The 23,615-nt window shown below is 40.0% G+C and overlaps 1 protein-coding gene and 1 pseudogene across 10 annotated transcripts in view; one reads left to right on the top strand and one right to left on the bottom strand.

Moving 5' to 3' along the window:
• Positions 1-23,615, bottom strand: part of PAM (peptidylglycine alpha-amidating monooxygenase) — a 311,728-nt gene that overhangs the window by 138,644 nt on the left and 149,469 nt on the right. The window lies entirely within an intron of this gene.
• Positions 15,131-15,485, top strand: LOC136169141 (small ribosomal subunit protein eS26 pseudogene; annotated as a pseudogene).

Genomic DNA, 23,615 nt, shown 5'->3' with positions numbered 1-23,615 from the left:
ACTCCTAGAGGAGAACATAGGCAAAACACTCTCTGACATAAATCTCAGCAAGATCCTCTATGACCCACCTCCCAGAATATTGGAAATAAAAGCAAAACTAAACAAATGGGACCTAATGAAACTTAAAAGCTTCTGCACTACAAAGGAAACTATAAGTAAGGTGAAAAGCCAGCCCTCAGATTGGGAGAAAATAATAGCAAATGAAGCAACAGATAAAGGATTAATCTCAAAAATATACAAGCAACTCCTGAAGCTCAATTCCAGAAAAATAAATGACCCAATCAAAAAATGGGCCAAAGAACTAAACAGACATTTCTCCAAAGAAGACATACAGACGGCTAACAAACACTTGAAAAGATGCTCAACAACACTCGTTATTAGAGAAATGCAAATCAAAACCACAATGAGGTGCCATTACACGCCAGTCAGGATGGCTGCTATCCAAAAGTCTACAAGCAATAAATGCTGAAACGGGTGTGGAGAAAAGGGAACCCTCTTACACTGTTGGTGGGAATGCAAACTAGTACAGCCACTATGGAAAATAGTGTGGAGATTTCTTAAGAAACTGGAAATAGAACTGCCATATGACCCAGCAATACCACTTCTGGGCATACACACCGAGGAAACCAGATCTGAGACACGTGCACCCCAATGTTCATCGCAGCACTGTTTATAATAGCCAGAACACGGAAGCAACCTAGATGTCCATTAGACGAATGGATAAGGAAGCTGTGGTACATACACACCATGGAATATTACTCAGCCGTTAAAAAGAATTCATTTGAATCAGTTCTAATGAGATGGATGAAACTGGAGCCCATTATACAGAGTGAAGTAAGCCAGAAAGATAAAGATCATTACAGCATACTAACACATATATATGGAATTTAGAAAGATGGTAACGATGGCCCTATATGCAAAATAGAAAAAGAGACACAGAAGTACAGAACAGACTTTTGAACTCTGTGGGAGAAGGTGAGGGTGGGATGTTTTGAAAGAACAGCATGTATATTATCTATGGTGAAACAGATCACTAGCCCAGGTTGGATGCATGAGACAAGTGCTCGGGCCTGGTGCACTGGGAGGACCCAGAGGAGTCGGGTGGAGAGGGAGGTGGGAGGGGGGATCGGGATGGGGAACACATGTAAATCCATGGCTGATTCATGTCAATGTATGACAAAACCCACTGCAATGTGAAGTAATTAGCCTCCCACTAAAAAAAAAAAAAAAAAAAAAATTAAAAAAAAAAATAAAATGGGTACAAATTTAAAAAAAAATAAAATAAAAAACTGGATTGGTACACCTCTCAAACTAATAAAATTATTTTATCAGTGATACAAGTAACCAGTTGTGATTTTTTTCAGGATGAACACCGAGAATGCTATTTAACAATATTCTGATTAGGTAAATATGACCCCACAACCTCTATCATTCAACATTACAAAAAATTCAACTGATTTAAACATATGATCAGTACTTAGCATATAATACCTTGTAAAAGGTAGAACATTTATTGAGCCTTCTAACTCCACTCTATTAGTAGAACCTTCCATCATAATGACTTATCATGACAACGTCACCAGGGAGGTATTATAGACACTAGCGTAAATATGGAGGGAATTCCGTGGTGGCCCAGGGGTTAGGGCTCTGTGCTTTCACTGCCGAGGGCCTGGGTTCAATCTACGGTAGGGAAAGTAAGATCCCATGAGATGTGCAGCATGGCCAACAAGCAAACAAATAAGGATGAGAAAACCAAAGTTCAAGAAGGCCACTTGTAATTAAGAAAAGAATTCTTAAAACTTACTAACTAGAATTTGAACCCAGTTCTCTAAAGCACTTCTCTTTCAGCTATAGAAAGATAGCTATCAAAAGGTTGTTTTTCAAATCTCTCTAATGTTTGAAAAGACAATGCCAGTTCTCAGACACAATGTCATTGTTTATTTGATTAACGGCATAAGTAAAGGCATCAGAGACATAAAATTTAAGAAGTTTTAGCCCCAGTCCTATAAATTTTTAAAAGCACCTGCAAACATTTCACGAGAGCTTGTTGACAAACTGTGGCGAACTACAGCCGCAACTATTTAATTTTGTCATCATTTTGCTTCTGTAAGGTAAAGCAATTTGAAAACCGACACATAATTCAGATCAATGTTTCTCTCCAACACGTTCTAACATTCTGGAGACACAAATACAGCACCTAACTGCCCATTATAATAGTTTTTTTCATTTGAACACACTGTCCTAGAAAGGATGCTTCTATAACTCAACCTAAACTGCCAGTGCAACCTTTCACAATTTTCCATACATCCTCATCACTGGTCCTCTTTTTCTCTCTGTGGGAAGAACGCTGTATCTGTGCTCGGTGCCAGGGGACTATCGGTAAAATTACTGCGGATTCAGACTGCTCACATCAGGCTCAGATGCGCAAAAAGGGAGAAATAACGTGAACGTACATAGCCATGTCTCTCCCCTTGCTATCTATTATAGCACATCAGCCAAATCTGAATCGGGAGGGATATGATATTGCTGATGCCTCTTTACTGCTGCTGTTGGAAACTATCCAAGAAAAGCACATTTTCCTGACAAAAGAGGGTACTGTGGTAGAAATGAAAAAGAAGAAAAACACTTATTCCTAAAGAACTCCCATTATATTCTATTATTACCCATCCTAAGCCAAGAGGTCTCATGTAGACAATAGGGATCAGTAACGCTTTGCTTACAACATTTAAGAAAAAAATGTTCTTTATTTTGATTTAGTCATTTATGAGACAGTGATGCAGTGAATTCTACAGAACAAGCAGTTAATAAAATTGACTCCTTATGTAAATTAATATGGGACAGACAAAACCACCTGTATACTATTGCACATGAAAACTATTCACATAAAACCAGTAATTTTTGTTTTGGGAAACCAGAGGCACCATTCAGATTCGCGTGTCGAGCACAATCACTTGATCCTGTTTGGATAATATCCTCACACACCTTTTATTGTTCAGGCTTAAAGAATCCCCGCAGACTACCTTTCTAAAGGAGACTATGCATTGTGATGATACAAACATGTAGAAACAGACAACACGACGGAGCTTTACCTGAATGTGGCCCCCTTGCTTCTCTCTGTGGCTATCTGCAAGTTGGCTGTTCGCTGTAAGTGGGCCTGAGAAATGTTACACTGTGAACGAGGTGTCTGGTAACTTTCCTCAGGTATCCTTTGTTACAATAACCACAGCAGGGCAACCATGACGCTGTGCCTCAGAGTGGTTACCCACAAAGTCGGTAGTATCCCCCCTCACTCAGATCACACGCAGCTTAAATCTGATCGAGACACACCACACAGGACCCACAAAGCCCTGCATTTTTACACAGTACCTATCAGCGTTCAAACAGCTTGAACTCTGCAAAATAGTAGAGAAAACCTCAGGGGCTGACACCAGAGCTGCCAGCCCAACAAGAGAAAAGTGCAGAAAGGGATCAGGTCTGTTAAGACGAGAATTTTGGTTACCAGAGAAAGAGAAAGCAACTGGAAAATACTTTTCAAAGCCTCTTTTTAATTGATCCAGACAGATACTAGAATCAAACTGCTATTTCCCAAAGCAATTTTAATACATGTAAAGTAAGTTTATACTGACTCAGTGGTATCTGTACTTTCAACGTTTTCCTAGAATAAAAGAAAGCTTGGGCAAAAGAAAAGTGTGCAAAGCAAGTATAATTTTTTGGTGTCAAAACTTCAGGCTTAAAAAAGCTACCGCTCTGATATCAGAATTTAAAGACACTTAATTAGATAAAATTCCTTAAAGTGTCACTTTTGAATGCGGTCTATTCTAATTTTCCTTTTCCTAATGTCTTTCTCTTACCATATAAATAAGATATATGTTCTCTACTTATCAGGCTCTGGAAGAATAACCAGACTTTATGTTAAAACACTCCCTAACGACTAAAAAGAGAGTGCTTTCCAAAATTCTCTACTTTGTTCCTTACCATCTAAGCTATGCTCCATCCTCACCAACTTTTTGGATGTTTGTCTCAACCTACAACACAATCTTGTTGTAAAGGGCTTCCCTGGTGGCTCAGCTGGTAAAGAATCCGTCTGTGATGCAGGAGACCTGGGTTCGATCCCTGGGGTGGGAAGATTCCCCTGGAGAAGGGAAAGGCTACCCACTCCAGTATTCTGGCCTGGAGAATTCCACGGACTGTATAGCCCATGGGGTTGCAAAGAGTCAGACATGACTGAGCGACTTTCAATTTCACAATAATCTACAACACAGTCTTGTTGTAATAATGTCTGCTACCATCCTAAGCATTTAGAATAACACCTGGCACATACTGGAAGCTTTATAAATAAATATTGGTTGAATTCTGTATGCACCTTCCTCTTTGGCTGGCTGGCAATAAACTCACAGTTTAAGAAAGGCTGAACTGAAACCTATATTACAGATGCCACCTAATTAGGGTTTTACACAGCATCACTTTTTCATATGAATTTCATCCTTCAGTTGATTCATCCCAGAATCCCATTTGCATTTTTAAACTGTAATCACACTGGGCTGACGATGACAAGATTCTCAATGCCAAGTAGTTCCAATGGAAGCTACTTTCCTGGCAAGAGCTTTTCTGCGGGAATTACAAATCTGTGCAAGCAAATGAGGAAGGAAAAAAAAAACATTTTGGTGAGGGCACATCTGTCTCGGAGCGCTCACACGCTTTTATTTAAGAGGAAGCAGAGGGCGCACGCTAATAACGGTCTATAATTAATCTCCCAAGCACAACAGGTGGTGACAACGGCTGCATCCTGGCTGGCTTCCTGGTTGCCGGGGGGGTTACGTGAGAGGAAACTCCTGCTCTGAACAGGCGTTGCTGCGGACCTGACCACTCATCTCCCCCAGCTTAAAGCCAGTGGTTCATGCTTTTCACTACATTTCCTGGAATATGAAAGCAGTCCATTTTCTGAACCTTTTGCCAACCTAACTACTCCCCCCACGTTTCTCCCCTTTGGCACAGATGGCTGGAAACTGACTCTATCCAATCTGTTTGGAGATGCTGGGGAACAAAAAGTTCCCAACCACTATCCCCCAAACACCGGATTTCTTGCTAAGTGGTTTACATCTGATTTGGGGACAAGTGACTGAGGTGGAATAGAAAGTCTAGACTTGGATGGTTCTGTCAGCTCATTTATCAAATGAGTTCATTCTACCCTCCTAAAGTTTAAAATGAGTCACCAAAGTGGTATCCACAGTTTTCATCAGATACCAAAGTAGTATCCATGATTTCTGTTCTTTGGGGGCCTGTTCTCATAGATCTTGCCATAAGTTATCTCATTAATACTTGCCTACCTTTAAACTCTTTTAATGTCTGCGTAGAAACCCATTCTCCCGTCCATCTACTCATGCGTCCAGCAAATATATATGCCGAGCAACTCCCAGGAACCAGACCCTCTGCTAAACCCATAAAACTGTGAGAAGAACACTGGTTCCAGTCCACCACAGTTCAGAGGCTACTTGTACAGAAAACAATCACACAAATAAGAATTATTCTATGTGAACTGCTTTAAATGACACATGAGAGAAGTGGAGGTTCCTACAAGAGCTTGGAATTCCAAGGAAAGGATCTTCAGTGAAGGGAGGTGGCAACTGTTTCAGGCATAGGAAATAGCACTCTCAAAGGCCCTGTAATTACAGAGAACTAGGCATGACTGAGAAAACAAAACCAATCCAGATGGAAAGGGGGGACACGTTTCCCTTTAGACTGGACAAGCAGACGTGGCACGCACTGTACACTTTGCAGTCCATGTTCAGGACTCTGGTGGTTTTGCTTTTCTTGACAGCAACAGAAAGCCAATGACAATTTTTTGTGGGAGACTGATATGGAGGCGAGAATTAATTAGACGAGGCCGGTAAAAAGTTCCATAGTTGTTCAGAAAACTGATGATAGTAGCTTGAAAACAAATTATAATGGTAGAGAAGGAAAAAACAGGACAGATTCTGGAGATATTTAAAAGGTGAAATAGACATGACTTGGGAGTGGATTTGACTAGAAGGAAGGCGGCAGTGTTGAGGATGATTCATGGTTTGCATAACTGAATATACTGGTGGTAGCATTTGTTAACACATAAAACACAGGAGGACCAGATTGGAAGATGATGAATTTGTCACTGCACATATAACGCTTAAGAAGCCTTTGAAAAAACCTACATGTAAATGTTAAATGAGCAGCTGGGTCAAATGGAATTTGAAGGAAAGGTTGGCCAAGAGATATAAATTTACGTGACATGCAAGTTGGACAGGGGGTATGAAAGAAGCTGCTTTATGACAGGAGAGAGTAAAACCGAAAAGAGAAAGGACAGAGCTGCAAAACTTTTTCTTTCCACAAAATAAAGAGCAGCCAAGGAGTTTAGAGAAAAATCACAGAGGTATTCTATCTGCCTGCCATGTAGGAGACCCGGGTTCAATTCCTGGGTCAGGAACATCCCCTGGAGAAGGGAATGGCTACCCACTCCAGTATTCTTTCCTGGAGAATCCCATGGACAGAGGAGCCTGGAGGGCTAGAGTCCATGGGGTCGCAAGAGTTGGACGCGACTTAGTGACTAAACCACCACTACATCAGAGAAGTCAGAAGGAGAGAATGTTTCAAGGAGGGTGCCGTTGACAATGTCACCAACCAAAATCCATGCTGACAGTGTTCTCCTGGGGATGGCTGCTGGACACTAACATACGGGCATCTACTTTCCTGTGTGTTAATATTCCTGATTTAATTGAGGAGCCCAGCTCCGCCCGTAGCTCCTTCTATGAGGCCTATGGCTGTGGAGACTCTGGCCGCATGGCCCAAGGCCTTCTCAAGGCGCCAGCCACATTCGCTATCCAAGCTGCCCATGGTCCCTCCAGAGCTGTCCTCTACACTGCCTCCCAGGAAAGAAATGCCTGCAGAGACGGTGGGTAGCAGAGTCGCCTCAGAGTTTCCCTACCAGCTCCTTCAGTGATGGTCACAGAGCCCGGGTAACTTGGGACATAGGAAAGAAGAAAAGAAAACTGACAGAAAAAACAGACAAAAGATTTAGAAAGGCTGATGGAAAAAAAGATGGGCCAATTTTTAAAATGCCAAATATTCAAAATCGAACAATACAAGGAAAATTATTTGAAGCAATACTGGTATTATATAAGCTCCAACAGAGTATAGTACCACCATGCAGAGACTCTCTCTACTGATTTCCAATCTATGAAATTACTCTTATTCTGCAGACCAGTGGTGTCAAAGATAACCCCAAGAATCTGAGTGCCTAATGTACCCTTCTAGCACACACTGATTTTAATTTCTCACAACACATTAAGCATTAATGAGGTCTATGAAAGTACAGACTGTTCACAGAGTTAGAAAAGAGTAAATATCATAATATTAAAATAGGCAACTTTTAGTAACAATCCAATAGAGTTTAACATAACTGTATAAATGCTGCAAGTTCTGGGCGAGGCTTCTGGCCTTCAGGTATTCCCTATTTGTAAGGAGACTAATATTCTGAAAAAATTAAATTAAAATATTAAACTGTTGTATTCACACTCTGCAAAAAGCAGAGACATTACTTTGCCAACAAAGGTTCATCTAGTCAAAGCTATGGCTTTTCCAGTAGTTATGTATGGATGTGAGAGTTGGACTATAAAGAAAGTTGAGTGCCAAAGAATTGATGCTTTTGAACTGTGGTGTTGGAGAAGACTCTTGAGAGTCCCTTGGACTGCAAGGACATCCAACCAGTCCATCCTGAAGGAGATAAGTCCTGAATATTCATTGGAAGGACTGACGCTGAAGCTGAAGCGCCAATACTTTGGCCACCTGATGTGAAGAACTGACTCATCTGTAAAGACCCTGATGCTGGGAAAGACTGAAGGCAGGAGAAGAAGACAGACAGAGGATGAGATGGTTGGATGGCATCACCGATTGAATGGACATGAGTTTGAGTAAACTCGGGAGTTAGTGATGGACAGGGAGGCCTGGCGTGCTGTGGTCCATGGGGTCGCAAAGAGTCGGAAACGACTGAGTGACTGAACCGACTCACTGATCCACACTCCTCTTCCAAATAAACCACATCTGGTTCCCTGGCAGCCATGCTGTTATCATGGCCCCAGGAAACGGGGCAGGGCTAATGCTAGCTAAGAAAGAGAAAATATGACACAGCAGGATACCCTTCCAGGCAGGAGGAGGAGAGAAAAGAAAGTGTCTGGTTAAGGAGAAATTAATTTCATAGTCACAGATGAGGTGCCAGGGCTCATACCAATAAAAGGAACAGAGTCCATAGGCCCTGTTCATTTGGGATCTCTCACTGTCCAATGCCATTCATACAAGATCACCCCTTTCCTGTACACTCAGATATTACCCTCACAAATAAAAAAGGGAGGGGGGAAACACCCTAATCAAAAGTTGAGCAGATTGTCTTGATCCCAAAGAGATCAAGTTGATACTATAGGCTTCAGTTGATACTATAGGCTTTCTTCCCCTGCTACCCAGAGGGTCAGGGGCTGATGAAAGTAAGATCAACTTTAAAAATTAAAATCCTAGTTTCTTTGCACACTTGAAGACTAGGGTACAAATTCAGACTGCGTCACACATAAGCAAGTAATAATTTATAAGTTAATGTATTCATTGTGTTTTTACTTTTTGTTATGTATTGATAACTGGTATCAGCAAAGTCTAAGAATGACTGATTGGTCTCTTGAAGAAGAAAAGATGTAAAATATGCAAATCATCTTAAAAATCTCAAGTATTTTTAGGTACTCATGGCACCTCTTAGCAGAATTTTTGGCCTGAAAGATGATTAGTTTTTTTTATTGGTAGTGGCAATTAAAATTGGTGCAAAGGTTTTTAGGAACGCAATACAGCAACACATAGGAGAAAATCCTTTTTCCCTTAGAGTGGACTGAGCATACAGTCATCAGGACATATCATAAAGGCCACAGTAAATCAAATATATGCCACCTCAGTCATACGTAGGAGGTCTAATCAAATGCTAATCATCACTAAGAATAAATCTGCAAATGACAGAAAGCCAATGGCTTAAGCTAACAGAGATGCAGGCTTTCACGTAATAAGTCCAGAAGTAGCATAGATGTAAGAATGGTAATTTCATGCAGCAGCTCAACAATATCATCAAGGAGCTAGGTTCTTTCCATCTTCCAGCCTTGCCATATTCAATATAATGCTTTCTATCCGTAGAATTCTTTCCTCATGGTCACAAGATGGTTATAGTAGCTTCCAGTATCATAGTCTCACGAAGCAATTCCCAAAGGCTAGCAGAGGGAGAGTCTCTCCCTTCAGGTCCTGTTCAAAAGCAAAACTTTCCCCAAAGCACTTCACCTCCAGTAGAATTCCCTTCACACTTAAATGGCCAGAACTGTCTCACATGCCCGTCTCTACACCAATCATTTGCAAGGGAAGCCTAATCAAGATTCATTTTCTGGGCCAGGGGAGGCCAATGCTGGAACAAAACTGGGGTTCTGTTAGCAAGAAAGGGAGGAGATACATGTGGCGTAGGCACTCAATATGTCTTGAGAAACACATTTCTGAAAGCAGAAACAAAACCTTCATAATTCTAAATTTAACTAAAAGTAGATAATCTTTAGGCGACTTGGTCCATTTCAACATATTCATCTGCAATGGTTCTGAATATTCAGAACCCTGTCTTCCTGTCTAATAAAATAATTAAGTCAAAAACTGTATTTTCAATTACACATTTTCCGCTGCATCTCTTAACTAGATGCAACAAGGCATTTAGATATAGGGATCACGGATGGATAAAATACAAATTCCCAGTTCGGCAAGCCTGACAATCTCAAGGGAAATGAGACATGGAAAGCCAGTTCAAATCTATATTAAATAAAGGCAACTGTGCCTTCTGAAAACTGAACTCCTTTCTTCAAAATAACAGGTATAACTGGCAGTGGGTACTTATGTTTATGGATGAAGTCATATATTTAAATATAACAATCAAGCCATTCTGCTTCTCTCTACCTCCCTTATAGCAATTCCGTGACTTATTCATTTTCCTTAGACTTCCAACCCAAAAAGAAAACATTACAACAGATTTGCATCCTTTGCCTTGAACTTCTAAGAGGAACTATATAATCAAATATAAAAATATTCTTTGGAATGTTCTCTGCTTTTCCTTTTGACTTCATAAACATCTATTTCAACATGAGGCCATCACAGTGAGGCTCCTTGTTTGCTGGTCTGTCTCCTGCTCCTGGACTGTGTTTTAGAGCCGAAACCCTGACTTATCCTTGCTTGTATTCCCAGAGACCACCTGGCGTTAGCACTAGATCTGCAGTGAATGCTGGCTGAATTAGTCTGCTGAAGTCTGCCATGCTACATCACTAATAACCTTTCATAAAGGACCTAGTTCTACAAAAATAGCTCCAGAGCATTGACTCATTTTTTTCCCTTCAAGAACTTTATTTATGCTTTTTGGAACCCAATTTAACCACTGTAATTTTCCAACTTCCATCGAAAGACAATATTAATAATTCAAGATAAGGAATAATGCTACAAAGGTTGACTTTTCTTTGCACTGAAAATCCCTGGGGTGAACCCCTGTCATAAAGTTAATGGACTTATTATTATAATGAACCAAATAGCTGTAGAAACTGCAAATGTCCATTTTCCAAATATGTTTTTACTTGTCATTAGTTCATTTTACATTATAAACATAAACATAGCACTTCAGTGCATCCTTCTTTAAGTCAGTATGGAAACTTCCTAACACAAATGAAAAAGTAGATTCAATGTTTTACAATGAAATTCAGCTTTGTTTTCTTATGTTTTCTCAGATATACACACTCATATAAATGTACAGCATGATAACTACAATAAAACTAACTAATCCTAAATTATCATCAATGTATAATTAGGTTTATATAGTGGCCCTTAGTTGATGTTAAAGGAAAACTTAAACCTTTTCCATCCAGCAGTTTATAGAATATAAAGTACAAACAACATAAACTGAATTCAAGAGTGATCAAATAGTTTACGAGGGAAGCTTTCTTTTTATAGAAATATTTCCAATGACAAATTCAGGAGGAATGACAGAATTAGAATACTCATGATATGTGACTTCTAATGAACCTAGGCAATGATAAACATCCACAGCTGCTAAAACCATAGATGAAAAGTTGACAGGCAACTTTACAGTGGATTAATCAATCTCACAATTCCTAACTTAATAAGAATAACATTGTAAGAAGAGACAATCAGACATTATATGCTTCCTGTTGGTACTATATAACATCACCTATGAAATATTCTTGCCAAAACCCTAACCTCAATCTGCTCAAGCCTTCAGATGTATCAGTATAAGCAAACACAGGTCAGAGAGACATGTTAAGTGATACTTCAGTGAAGCAGTCAGCAAATCCTAGAATGCAGGAAACCCTTTAGGACAAGTACTCTAGAGGAAAAAAAGAGACAAATGGAATCTCAAGATTCCTAAAAGAGACAGAGCCGTAAGATTTACCATATGGACCACATTTGAATTCTGATGCAAACAAAGCTACATTTAAAAATATAAACCATCAGAGAAATTTGATGCTGACTAGATACTTGATGATATAATGGTAATAATGGTGATTGTGATTACATTTAAAAATAAAGTATTCACCTTTTGAAAATACATAGCAAAGTACTATGAAATGAAGTGAGGTTTAGGAGATACCTGAAAATAATTCAGTGTGTGTGTGTGTGTGTGTGTGTGTGTGTGTGTGTGTGTGTATGTGCTGGGGAGGAATCAAGTAGAGGAATATGGATAAAACAAGAATGACCATGTGTTGATAATCACTGATGGGTACACGGGGGTACATTATACAAGCTCCTCAATTTTGTATATATTAGAAACTTGCTATTAAAATGCTTAAAACTAGAAGATACAGTTTGTCCCCAAGAATCTTTGATACCAACCTACCAACCAATTAATGTAACAGCCAGCAAACTGATTCTGTCTATATTCTGCTCCTAGGACATACAATTTGAAAGGAGAAGCTCTTTTCTTAGAAGCTAATGAAGGGAACAAAGCTCAGCCCTGGGAAACAGGGAAGGTGCTGTGCAAGCTCCGGGAGACAGGGCGGGACAGGGAGGCCTGGCGTGCTGCGGTCCACGGGGTCACAAAGAGTGGGACACGACTGAGCCACTGAAATGAACTGCGCTTTGGGTTAAGGGCCAGATGAGTAATAAGAGTTCAAAGAAAGGGTGATCTGGTCCCAGAAGGGACCTGTCAGGGTGCAGGAGAGAAGGCCCACTTGGCTGGGCCCAAGACTCAGAGGTTCTTCTCTCCTAACATGATTAAGCAGAAAGTGGGAGATACAGACAAGAAAACAAGGGGACGCTTATCTTACGCCTTTTAACTCACGTGCAGATTTTACCACTTGTGATGCACAGAGCTAACGTATTTTACAGATCTTGTCATGTTCTTGTGAATGGCACTGTATATGGCAGGTGGCATGGCATGATTTCTACAACAGAAGCATTAATTTTCTGTGTTTAATATTTAAGATGTATCAGTCAAGAGTCCCTTAGGAAACAGAAGGTACCAATAAAGAGGGCAACTGAGGAGCATGTAACCAAAGAACCAAGGACACAGCCGCTGGCTGGGTGAAGAGAAGTATGTAAGGTAGCTTGAAACGCCCTAGGGATTTATAGAGGACCAAGCTGTTACCACTCAAAGATGTATGAGTCAAGAAGAAGGAGAGTTTCCAAGCCCAGGAACTGTTACCGTAGGAGATGACATGGCTATGACACAGGGAGAGAACTCTAGTCACTGCCAACCTGTTGCTCAACAGAGAAGGAACCGGGAACCTTCCCGGCAGTCCAGTGGCTAAGACTCCATGCTCTCAAAGCAGGGGCTCTCAGTTCCATCCTTGGTCAGGGAACTAGGCCCTACAGGCCACCACTAAGACCAGACACAGCCAAACAAATAAAAATAAATCTCAAATAAAGAAAAGGAACCAAGAAAATAAATGCTCTGAAGTCATCCTATTGCTTTCCCGTCTTTTGCCAGTTCCCTCCACTGACCGAAGCCTGCTAGGAGCCAGAGAGCCGGGGAGCCGAAGGATGGCACCCTAAAGGTCAGTCGCCCGGAGGAGGTTGGAGTGGAAAGGACGCTGAAAGAGGCCAGGGGAGCATGTGGTATACAATGCAAATGCTTTAGCATTTCTTAACATGTTAAAAAATGATCAAATGGAAGCTCTGAAACAAAACGAAGTGACCAAGTCTTCTCCTAGGTCTGAGAGGCCCTGAGCAGAGAAGCGGAGTCTCTCAAAGGGGAAGACGTCAGATAAACAAAGGTAAGAAGAAGACCTGAGCTGAAAAATTGCGTTTGAACAAAACCCAGAGAAGGGAGTTAGTGTGGTGGAAACAGAAATAAGCTGGTAAATGGACAAACAGGCGCAAAGGTGACATTTTAGGGAATTCTGAAAAAGGAAGTTGGATAAATCTGAATTAAGTCAGATAATAAAAGAGCTTGGGTGATGAGAATTTAGATTTGATCTGTTCAGATGTGATGTTGGTCAAGGTGCATGAGTTGAGATGTGGAAGAACACTTTGATGGAACTGAGGATGAGCAATGAGGATACAGTGCGGGGGGGAGGGCAGCGGAGTCTGGAACCGAACCAAGAGATGGCTGCTATCAAATCAGGTTACGTCTGTAACAGGAAGGGGCTTCCCTGCTAGCTCACTGGTAAAAGAATCCATCTGCAATGCAGGAGACACAGGTTTGATCCCTGGGTTGGGAAAATCCCCCAGGGCAGAAAATGGCAAACCAAACAATACTACTGCCTTGGAAATTCCATGGAAAGAGGAGCCTGGCGGGCTACAGTTCATGCGGTCACAAAAGGGGCAGACATGACTTAGGGACTAAAAACAACTGTTAACGGGGGAGTGGCAGTGGAAATCCACTCATACTTTCACAGTCTGTCTATCCCACAAATGCATGCTGAGGCTTCTGTTAGTGACCTGGACCAGACCTGGAGGATACAATGGTGAGCAAAGACAGATGTGCTTCCTTCTCTCACAGTCTGCAGTCTGATGAGGAAGGAAAGGTATGAATGGAATAATGACATGGGAAAAGGTAAAATCGCAGTTGTGAAGGATATTCTGCAACAGAGGCAGGAGGAGCTGTGGGAGCTATGACAGCTCTCTGAAAGGCAGGAGTGGGGAGGAGAGATGGGGGGGAATGGTGAGGAAAGGTTCTCCAAGAGAACAATGCTTAGGCTGAGATCTGAAAGCTGGGAAGGCGTTACCCAGGGCAAACAGGGAGGGGAGAGCGACAACAGCAAGGACACGGCGAAGACCCAGGAATGGAGGACAGGGAATAAAGAAAGCCAGTGTCACTGGTTCAGGACAGAAAGGCAAAAATCTGGAATACATCGCAAAAGAAGAAACGAAAAGAACTGCAGACACCTAGAATACAGACCATTAAGGAGGTAAAACAGCCTAACGTGGTTCCAACCATTTTAAGCAAGGAGATGAGATATTTAACTACTGAATCAATCTGTACTTGCCAACGTGCTCTGTGCCTTGACCGAAGAACACAACCCATTCTTCATAAATATTTATTAGGCACTCTGCAAGCAATTGGGGACATAATAGCCTTAGCTAGACAGACAACCTTTAGTATATCATAGGGGTCATCACCCTACTTGCTCTCCTACATGTCCCCAAGAGCAGAAAAAAATAGCTAGGCACAGATTCAAGGACGATCTATTAATCAACAAATATTCTCTGGGTACCCTTCATGTGCAAGACATGATATAAAACACTGTGAAAATAATATCTTGTCTGTAGGAGAGGTATGAGCTGGCTTTTCAATGTAGATTATATTTGTTTGCTCAGCATGAGCATTAACTGACAAAAATATGCACCAAGATTGAATAAGATGCAGTCATTAGTTTCAGAGAGGCTTCCTTTTAGCAGGACAGATTTAAAACATGAGAATGAATCACGGCAAGTGACAATACAATAGGTTTATAAGAATAGCATAAATTATTGAAGTACTAGATCGGATCTCTCTGAGGAGATCAGTCAGATTCAGGGGGAAAGGGACCCAGATTCTGTACTTTAATGAGGCAAGATTTCACTAGGTGAAGAAGGCCTCTCTCGCCTCCGCGCTTCCAAGATGACCAAGAAAAGAAGGAACAATGGTCATACCGAAAAGGGCCGCGGCCATGTGCAGCCTATTCGAGGCACCAACTGTGCCCGACACGTGCCCAAGGATAAGGCCAGTAAGAAGTTCCTCATTCGGAACATCGTACAGGCCGCAGCCGTCAGGGACATTTCTGAAGCGAGTGTTTTTTGACGCCCATGGGCTTCCCAAGCTTTCTGTGAAACTACGTTACTGCCTGAATTGTGCCATTCACAGCAAGGTAGTCAGGAATCACTCTTGGGAAGCCCCGAAGGATCAAACACCTGCACCCCAATTTAGATCTCCGGGTGCAGCCCCACGTCCTCCACCAAAGCCCATGTAAGGATCCATGTCCTTAAAGACTGAAAGAAATATTGGTTTCTCTGAAAGGACAATAAAATGGAAATTAAAAAAAAAAACAGGTGAAGATGCAGGGCAAAGAAATTACAATAAGCAGAAAGAATAATGTCAGGGGATTCAAAGGCATCTATTGGTGGGAATAATAAACAGGCTGAGTGTGGTAGAAAATAGGGAACTCAGAAAAAAAGGAAACCAGGAAATAAGAGGAAAAGTCATTCAGATGGGGACCACAGGGCAGAGAATTAAAAAAAAAAGAAAAGGACTAGGAAGTGTATTTGATCAGAATAAGGAGTTGTTGAGGATTTCTGAATAGGAGAACAGCATGACCAGAGATGATTAAGAAAACTGCATGAAATGAAAATCAGTAATAACATAATGGAATGGCTTAAGAGCACAAGGTCCAGAGCCAGTCTTGCCTGAATTAGAGTCCAGATTTCCCCACAGCTACGACTTGCAATAAAAACGAGCTACTGACAAACACAACATTGTGGATGAATCTCAAAAGCAGCATGCTAAGTGAAAGGAGCCAGACACCAAAGACTACACACTGCTGTGTCACGTCTATATGTATACCCATAAAAGGCTAAACCGGTGACGGAACCATCAGCAGGTTCCGGGGATGCCGGACGCGGATGAGAACAGGCATGTGAGGGGCGTGACGGGACAGGAGGGGATGTCCGGGGCGATGCAAACGTCCTTTATCACGCCATCCTGGCGGTCACAAATGCATGCTATTTGCCAGCATTCATCAAACTGTGGACTTAAAATTGGTGAATGTTTAACTACATTATATCTCTAATAAATTGACAGAAGTGAAAATACCATGAAGGAATCAAAAGTTAGGTAGTAGTTAAAATAAAAACATTGAACTTCAGACTATTTCTTCCATATGGAAAGTACGGCAGCAGGGGACTCCTGAGCCGTGATCCATGTGGAGACACAAAAAACACCACAGTCACTGGTGTCATGCTTGTGTGTGTGTCCAAGCACACGTTTAGGAATACTGGGGCAGAACAGGAAGTATTCTTGGTATGGAGATAACTCCCCTCCTTTCTAAAAGAAATTAACCAAATCTTTATTGGAATACAGCATTGTTTTCAGGCTCAGGGAACAGAATAATGAACAAGACAGGTAAGTCTTTCCTCTTAAGGAACTGGACAGTATCTCTGAAGAATGATAGAGGTGGAGATGATGTTTCAGTGAAAAGTCATGAAATGGAGATTTGTTCCTCTAGTGATTAAAACTCAGATGGCATTCAGATTTCTGCCCCAGGCCCACAAAAGTAATACTGTAAATAATGGCTGGCTAACAAGGCTAGTTTATTCATTTGCATTACATAATAGGTTAGGTACATTATAGTGATTGCTGTACATGGGTATTACAATGATTATTTTATAAAATATAATAAAATGTTTGTCAGATTATTTTATAAAACTTTTATGTTTAAAAGCGATTTCAGAAAATGGTCTGGCAGACAGATATTTAGAAAAGGAAGAGTTGAAAAGATCATTTCAATCTTGTTTACATTTCAATATTTGAGCAAAACTTCTATAAAATTTTATATATGCCTGAGTTAACTCTACTAATATTTATATATTTTCAATAATACTCTTGGATTTCACTAGTAGCTTCAAATATACTAAAAAAAAACTCATTCTAAATCGATGATTTCTTGAACTATCACAATGAAGACTCTAGATCATTCAGTTTAATTAATGTCCTCCTTCATATCATAGTGATTCACAGGTTTGCAAATTTCTATTCTCTATAAAATTCTTAACCATAATACATAGGTTTTAGACATTTTATTTTAAAAATGCAGGAAAACCATCTTGGACTCACATATTTGTCAACTTTTTTCTGGACAACTGACATGTGTTTTTTTTTTTAATCTTGGGGAATACATGTTGTGGGAAGTAAGGAAATAAATGACATGGAGTCTTCCAATAGCAGCAGACTTGGAAGCATTAAAAGAGTGCTAGATTTGGTTTTTATTTGCTTCAGTGGCACTTCAAATTTCTTTGGCTATTGTAGAAGGTTTATAGGTCACCACAAACTGAAGTGAAAAGAGAATACTGTGGGCAGTAACTGTGTGAAGTACCTTATTTATTTCAACTGACTCCTGCTACCATTGATTGGACTAAAAGTCCCCTTACGCCTAACAGCCGTGGGCTTCTAGACCCAAGCTTACTGGGCTGATTAACTAAACTCTAGGTAGAAGATGGAACAGTATATACCTCTAGCAGAGTCAAAGAATTCATGTTGAGTAAGATAAATTTTTCACTCTCAACTCTGAACTATTCAGGGCAGGAACTTAATTTCCTCCCCCTTGAGCACAATTTTCCCCATTTTGTATTATGGAGCGGTTGTGACTGCAGAAAAACAACACAGAGACTATTTGTTAACTTCTAAAGTTGTTTGACCTCACTACAATCACTTCTTTCTTGCATCTGCCTAGGCTACCAATCTATCTTCTTTCTTGCATCTACTGTGTCTGCCTTTAAAGCTCAAGACAAGCAGATGAAACCACAGCAGTAAAATATCTGTGAAGACTGCCTTAGCATTTATGAAAATACATTAAGGAGATGAGTGTAATATTTTAACATGTCCCCAAATGGGGAAGCTAAATATTATAACTAACAATATCAATTGGAGAAACAGTAAGGTAAACAGAATTTGCATCTTCATAGCAAAAGGACCATTCAGCTGGAAGCAAATGATTTAACCATTTGGTACAGCTTACCACAAAACGAAAAACTTTTATTTTCATAAATAGTGAAGACTAAAATATTGTAGTGGTATCTTTCTGCCTGCATTGAATTTGACTTCAGCTTTTGTTAAGAGTTTGTTGTACTGTTTTGGATTCTATTTCCAAACTAAAATATTTAAAGATAATCTATTAAAGTTTTTTCAGTCTTACATAAAATTATTAAATAAGGGTGTTAAAGTGTTAACTGTGTGTACCTCTGAGATCCATGAGAGGAAGTACTCTAATCTTGCAGAAACACCATTTGCCCTTTGTAAATCGATGTTGCCATGGTAAATGTTTTCATTTAATACTGGCTTAGCTGAGTTGGGAGGACGATGCAGTGTATAGAGGCAATGTACTCCCTGTTTTATATACTTTCCTCTTCAAAAATGCTCTGAGGTTTGTTGTATGGGGTGATTTTTGCATGCTAAGACAGAGCCATGCTTTAAATGTGTACATCAGATTTGTCCCTTTATACACGATTAAGTGGAATACATTATCTGTGAAAAGCAATCTGTGCCTAGAAAGAGTATGTTCTGCACTTCTGCTTAAAGAATACAACATTCATGTGGAATGGCTCCAAATGTTCCTCTTGAATAGGGCTTTGAAATATTAATTCAGACTACATAAATCTGAAAATAAGTGAAAGAAAGAGGATTTTTCTGGGGGCTAATAAGTGCAAAGAGCAACACTTTTCTTGCTAATGTGGAAAGAGAAGCATGGTTGCCTTCTGCAAATATCTTCAGGCTGACTATAATAGAAGAATGACCCCCTACAAATCTGGCTCTATTTGTTTCTAAATGTGTACCAAATTTCCTAAATTCTTTCATTAATCAGGCTCTCTTAATAGCACTGTTGCAAAGCAGAGAAATAGGAATTAAAAATTTATCAATTAGAGGCATTGTGTGGAAAACCCCTCTAGAGATTTCTAGAACATTAGGGGTTTATACCAAGAAAGTAGATACTTTTCGTTGGCATTCTTTTTCTTGGTGATATTGTTTGTTTCATTGTTAAATTTTAGCAACTATAAAATAGACGTTCTTTTAATGATAATATAACTTGGGTATATACTAAAAAATCTGCGTCATACTCCTCCACTGCCTCTCCAAAGGAAACAGTTTACAAGCTTAAAATGCCTTTTCCCAACTTCCTCCATGCTTGTACAAAATGTATATCCAAACAAACCCATATATATAGACATTTTGCTGCCTATTTTTATGAAGACAGGGTCACACTCTGCACAGGACTCTGCAGCTTGCTTCTCTCCCTTCATGCACGGTGACAGCTCTTCTAAGGCAAGACAACAGACCCACCTGAGTTTTACACTTAATGCATAATATTCTAAGGGCTTCCCTAGTGGCTAGACAGTAAAGAATCTGCCCACAATGCGGGAGACATGGGTTTGACCCCTGGGTCTGGAAGATCCCCTGGAGAAGGGAACTAGAAGAATACACTCTAGTATTCTTACCTGCAGAATCCCAAGGACAGAGGAGCCTGGTGGGCTATAGTCCACGGGGTCACAAAGAGTCAGACACGACTTGAGTGACTAACACTTCCCTTGATTGCATAATATTCTATAGAATGATCTTCCACAGTTTCAAGGATACAAATATTTCTACTTCATAAGATAATTCCAGATAATTTTATTAAAAAGATTATGGCAGTGCATTCTCCACCAGCAATGTATGAGCCTGCCCATGTCTTTTCATCCTTATAAGGTCTATTATAGCTCTTTTTAATATATTTTGCCATGTTAATGGGTTAAAAATATGGTATCTTATTTTTTTCTCTTTAGTTTTTTATGATGATTAACAGGGTTTAAGCCTTTTCCATTCTGTTAATTTAAAACGAATATCCTTCATTGCTTTTGGGTGGCTTGCCTTCTCAGTAGTCTGTGAGACCCCTTCATATATTTGGCATATTAGTCTTTTTTCTGTCATGTTTTTACTCATTCTCAGTCTATTCTTGGTTAAATAATTCTTACCTTTAAAAGTTTGTGTGTATGTGTATATATATGTTATTTTTTTTTACCTTTCTAGTGTCTTCTATAGTTGGTGGTCTGTTCAGTTTTTAAATATCTTTTTAGGTCAATTTGGATAGCTAGTTATTTCCTAGAAAAATCATCATTTTCTCAAGATTATGAAATATACCAACAGAGGTACAAATAATAATATCTAAAATGTTTTCTTTGTACTTTCTAATAATATATAACTTTTGTAGTTTTTAGTCTTTAGTTAGGCTTTCCATGAGCTTATCCATTTTAATAGATATTCAAGTAAATGGTTTCTTATTTCATTTATATTATTATTTGACCTATTTTATAAATTTCAGCTTCTATCTTTAATCTTTCTTTTCGCTGATTTAGCTGCTGTTTTCTTCATTTTTTAAGTTGAATTATCTATTTAAACTTACTCTCAAGCTACTTTTTCATTATAAAAGAATTTAAGGCCATCAGTTTTTCTCTGCATACTGCTTTAGCTGGATCTCATGGGTTTTGTTATTAAAGTATTTGCCTTGCCAACACTTTATAGGTAATTTATAATTTCAGTTTTATTTTTCTCCCTTTTTCATGGATTGTATAGAATAATGGTCCTTAATTTCTAAGTAGCTGTTTTCCAAAGCATCTCCCCATGGTCTGTTTCTAGTTTTACTGGTTATCATCAGAGAGGATAAGAGCTATAAAACTCTACTGTAGTAGGCTGAGGTTTCTTAACGTCTAGCTATGCGATTTTTAGGATATTTTATATACATTCAAAATACATATGTATTTTATATACATTCAAAAATATATATTCTCTTTTTACAATGTAACATTATATAAATATATATATGTTAAATTACATTTACTATGTGTTAATATATAAAACTACTGTATTGACTAAAATATTCAACTTCTTTACACATTTCCTCTTTGGAGTCTATTTGATATATCAATCATTCCTTTATAAATGTGTTTTAATCAACTTCATTTTGAATACCTGTTTTACATGTTTGACAGTGATGGTTTTGGTGCCTAAAGGTATGTAACTCTTTTCTTAATAAACTGTACCGACCAGATTCTTTTAAAGATAAAATTATAAAAGTTGAGGTTCTGATTATGTCATCTGTTTATAGCACTGATTTCTAGGATGGTGCTTTTTATAGGGATTCCAATTGTTTGTTTTCAAATCTCTCTATTCATGAACTACATTCTCCAAATCCTACTGCCTCCACAAAGATTTCCTAAAGAAGAAAGAAAGAAATGCAGACTCTAATCTGCATGTACTGGGCTTCCCAGGTGGTGTCAGTGGTAAAGAACCTGCCTGAAAATGTAGGAGATGTAAGGGATGAGGACTCCATCCCTGGGTCGGGACGATCCCCTGGAGGAGGGCATGGCAACCCACTCCAGTATTCTTGCCTGGAGAATAATATGAACAGAGGAGCCTGGCAGGTACAATCCATAGGGTCGCAAAGAGTCAGACACGACTGAAGCAACTCAGCACACAATATGCTTATATAATATACTTCAGAAAATTTTAATCGTCTTGACTAAAGCACTGTTGCAATCCCCTTCTTCATGCTCAACTTGATCCTTTGTAATTCTTTCTCTCAACTCTTCTAAGGTACTTTGGTGCCTTGAAGTAATTACTTGATAACATGCCTTAACTCATCTTCTGTAAATGTAATTTAGGGCAAAAATAACAGTAACTAGTAATTTCCTGAGTGGTATTAGGCTTTACACATAATTCACTTAACTACAATCCTGTCAGGTGAGAACTGTTATCATCCCCATTTTACAGATGAGGAAACTGAAGCGCATTAAAGGTTAAGCAGCTCGCCTAAGATCGTGCAAGCTGCAGGCTGCAGTGCTAGAGTTCTGATCTCGCTCCAGCCTTTCATCCCTTGTTTCTGCTATATGTCTTATCCCCACAACAATTTATAACAGGAATAAGGGGCAAGAGACAAAGGGGTGGGAAGACTGCAGGAGTAATGAAGAGCTTTGGAAAGTGAAAGTCACTGGGTCGTGTCTGACTCGTTGCAACCCCATGGACTATACAGTCCAGTCCATGGAATTCTCCAGGCCAGAATACTGGAGTGGGTAACCTTTCCCTTCTCCAGGGGATCTTCCTGACCCAGGAATCGAACCAGGGTCTCCTGCATTGCAGGTGGATTCTTTACCAACTGAGCTATCAGGGAAGCCCTTCCAGTTCAGTTCAGTCGTGTCCAACTCTTTGCAACCCCACGAACTGCAGCACGCCAGGCCTCCCTGTCCATCACCAACTCCTGGAGTTCACTCAAACTCATGTCCATCGAGTCGGTGATGCCATCTGACCATCTCATCCTCTGTCATCCCCTTCCCCTCCTGCCCTCAATCTTTCCCACCATCATGGTCTTTTCCAATGAGTCAGCTCTTCACATCAGGTGGACAAAGTATTGGAGGTGGCCAAAGTATCAGTCCTCCCAATGAACACCCAGGACTGATCTCCTTTAGGATGGACTGGTTGGATCTCCTTGCAGTTCAAAGGACTCTCAAGAGTTCAAAAGCATCAATTCTTCAGCACTCAGCTTTCTTTATAGTTCAATTCTCACATCCATACATGACCACTGGAAAAACCATATTCTTGACTAGACGGACCTTTGTTGGCAAAGTAATGTCTCTGCTTTTTAATATGTGTCTAGGTTGGTCATAACTTTCCTTCCAAGGAGTAAGCGTCTTTTAATTTCATGGCTGCAATCACCATCTGCAGTGATTTTGGAGCCCAGAAAAATAAAGTCAGCCATAGTTTCCACTGTTTCCCTATCTATTTCCCATGAAGTGATGGGACCAGATGCCATGATCTTAGTTTAGAGGTTGCCATAAAGAACTGATGCTTTTGAACTGTGGTGTTGCGGAAGACTCTTGAGAGTTCCCTGGACTGCAAGGAGATCAAACCAGTCCATCCTAAAGAAAATCAACCCTAAATATTCATTGGAGGGACTGATGCTGAAGCTGAAGCTCCAATACTTTGGCCACCTGCTGCAAAGAGCTGACTTATTGGAAAAGATTTCTTGATGCTGGGAAACATTGAAGGCAAGAGGGGAAGAGGGCAACAGGACAAGGTGGTTGGATGCCATCACCAACTCAATGGACATGAGTTTGAGCAAGCTCTGGGAGATGGTAAAGGACGGGGAAGCCTGGCGTGCTGTAGTCCATGGGGTCGCAAAGAGTTCGACTTGACTGAGCGACTGAACAACAAAATAAAGTCTTGTTTTTAAATATGAGGGGTATGGGAAGCTCTTAAAAGGGTATTTGGAGAAGGGTATTGGATGTGAGAGTTGGACTGTGAAGAAAGCTGAGCGCCGAAAAATTGATGCTTTTGAACTGTGGTGTTGGAGAAGACTCTC

This window comes from Muntiacus reevesi, chromosome 1 (genome assembly GCF_963930625.1).
Source record: "Muntiacus reevesi chromosome 1, mMunRee1.1, whole genome shotgun sequence".
In the NCBI taxonomy this organism is placed as follows: Eukaryota; Metazoa; Chordata; class Mammalia; order Artiodactyla; family Cervidae; genus Muntiacus; species Muntiacus reevesi.
The sequence above is the reverse complement of the archived record's forward strand: the minus strand, read 5'-3'. Positions and strand labels throughout refer to the sequence as shown.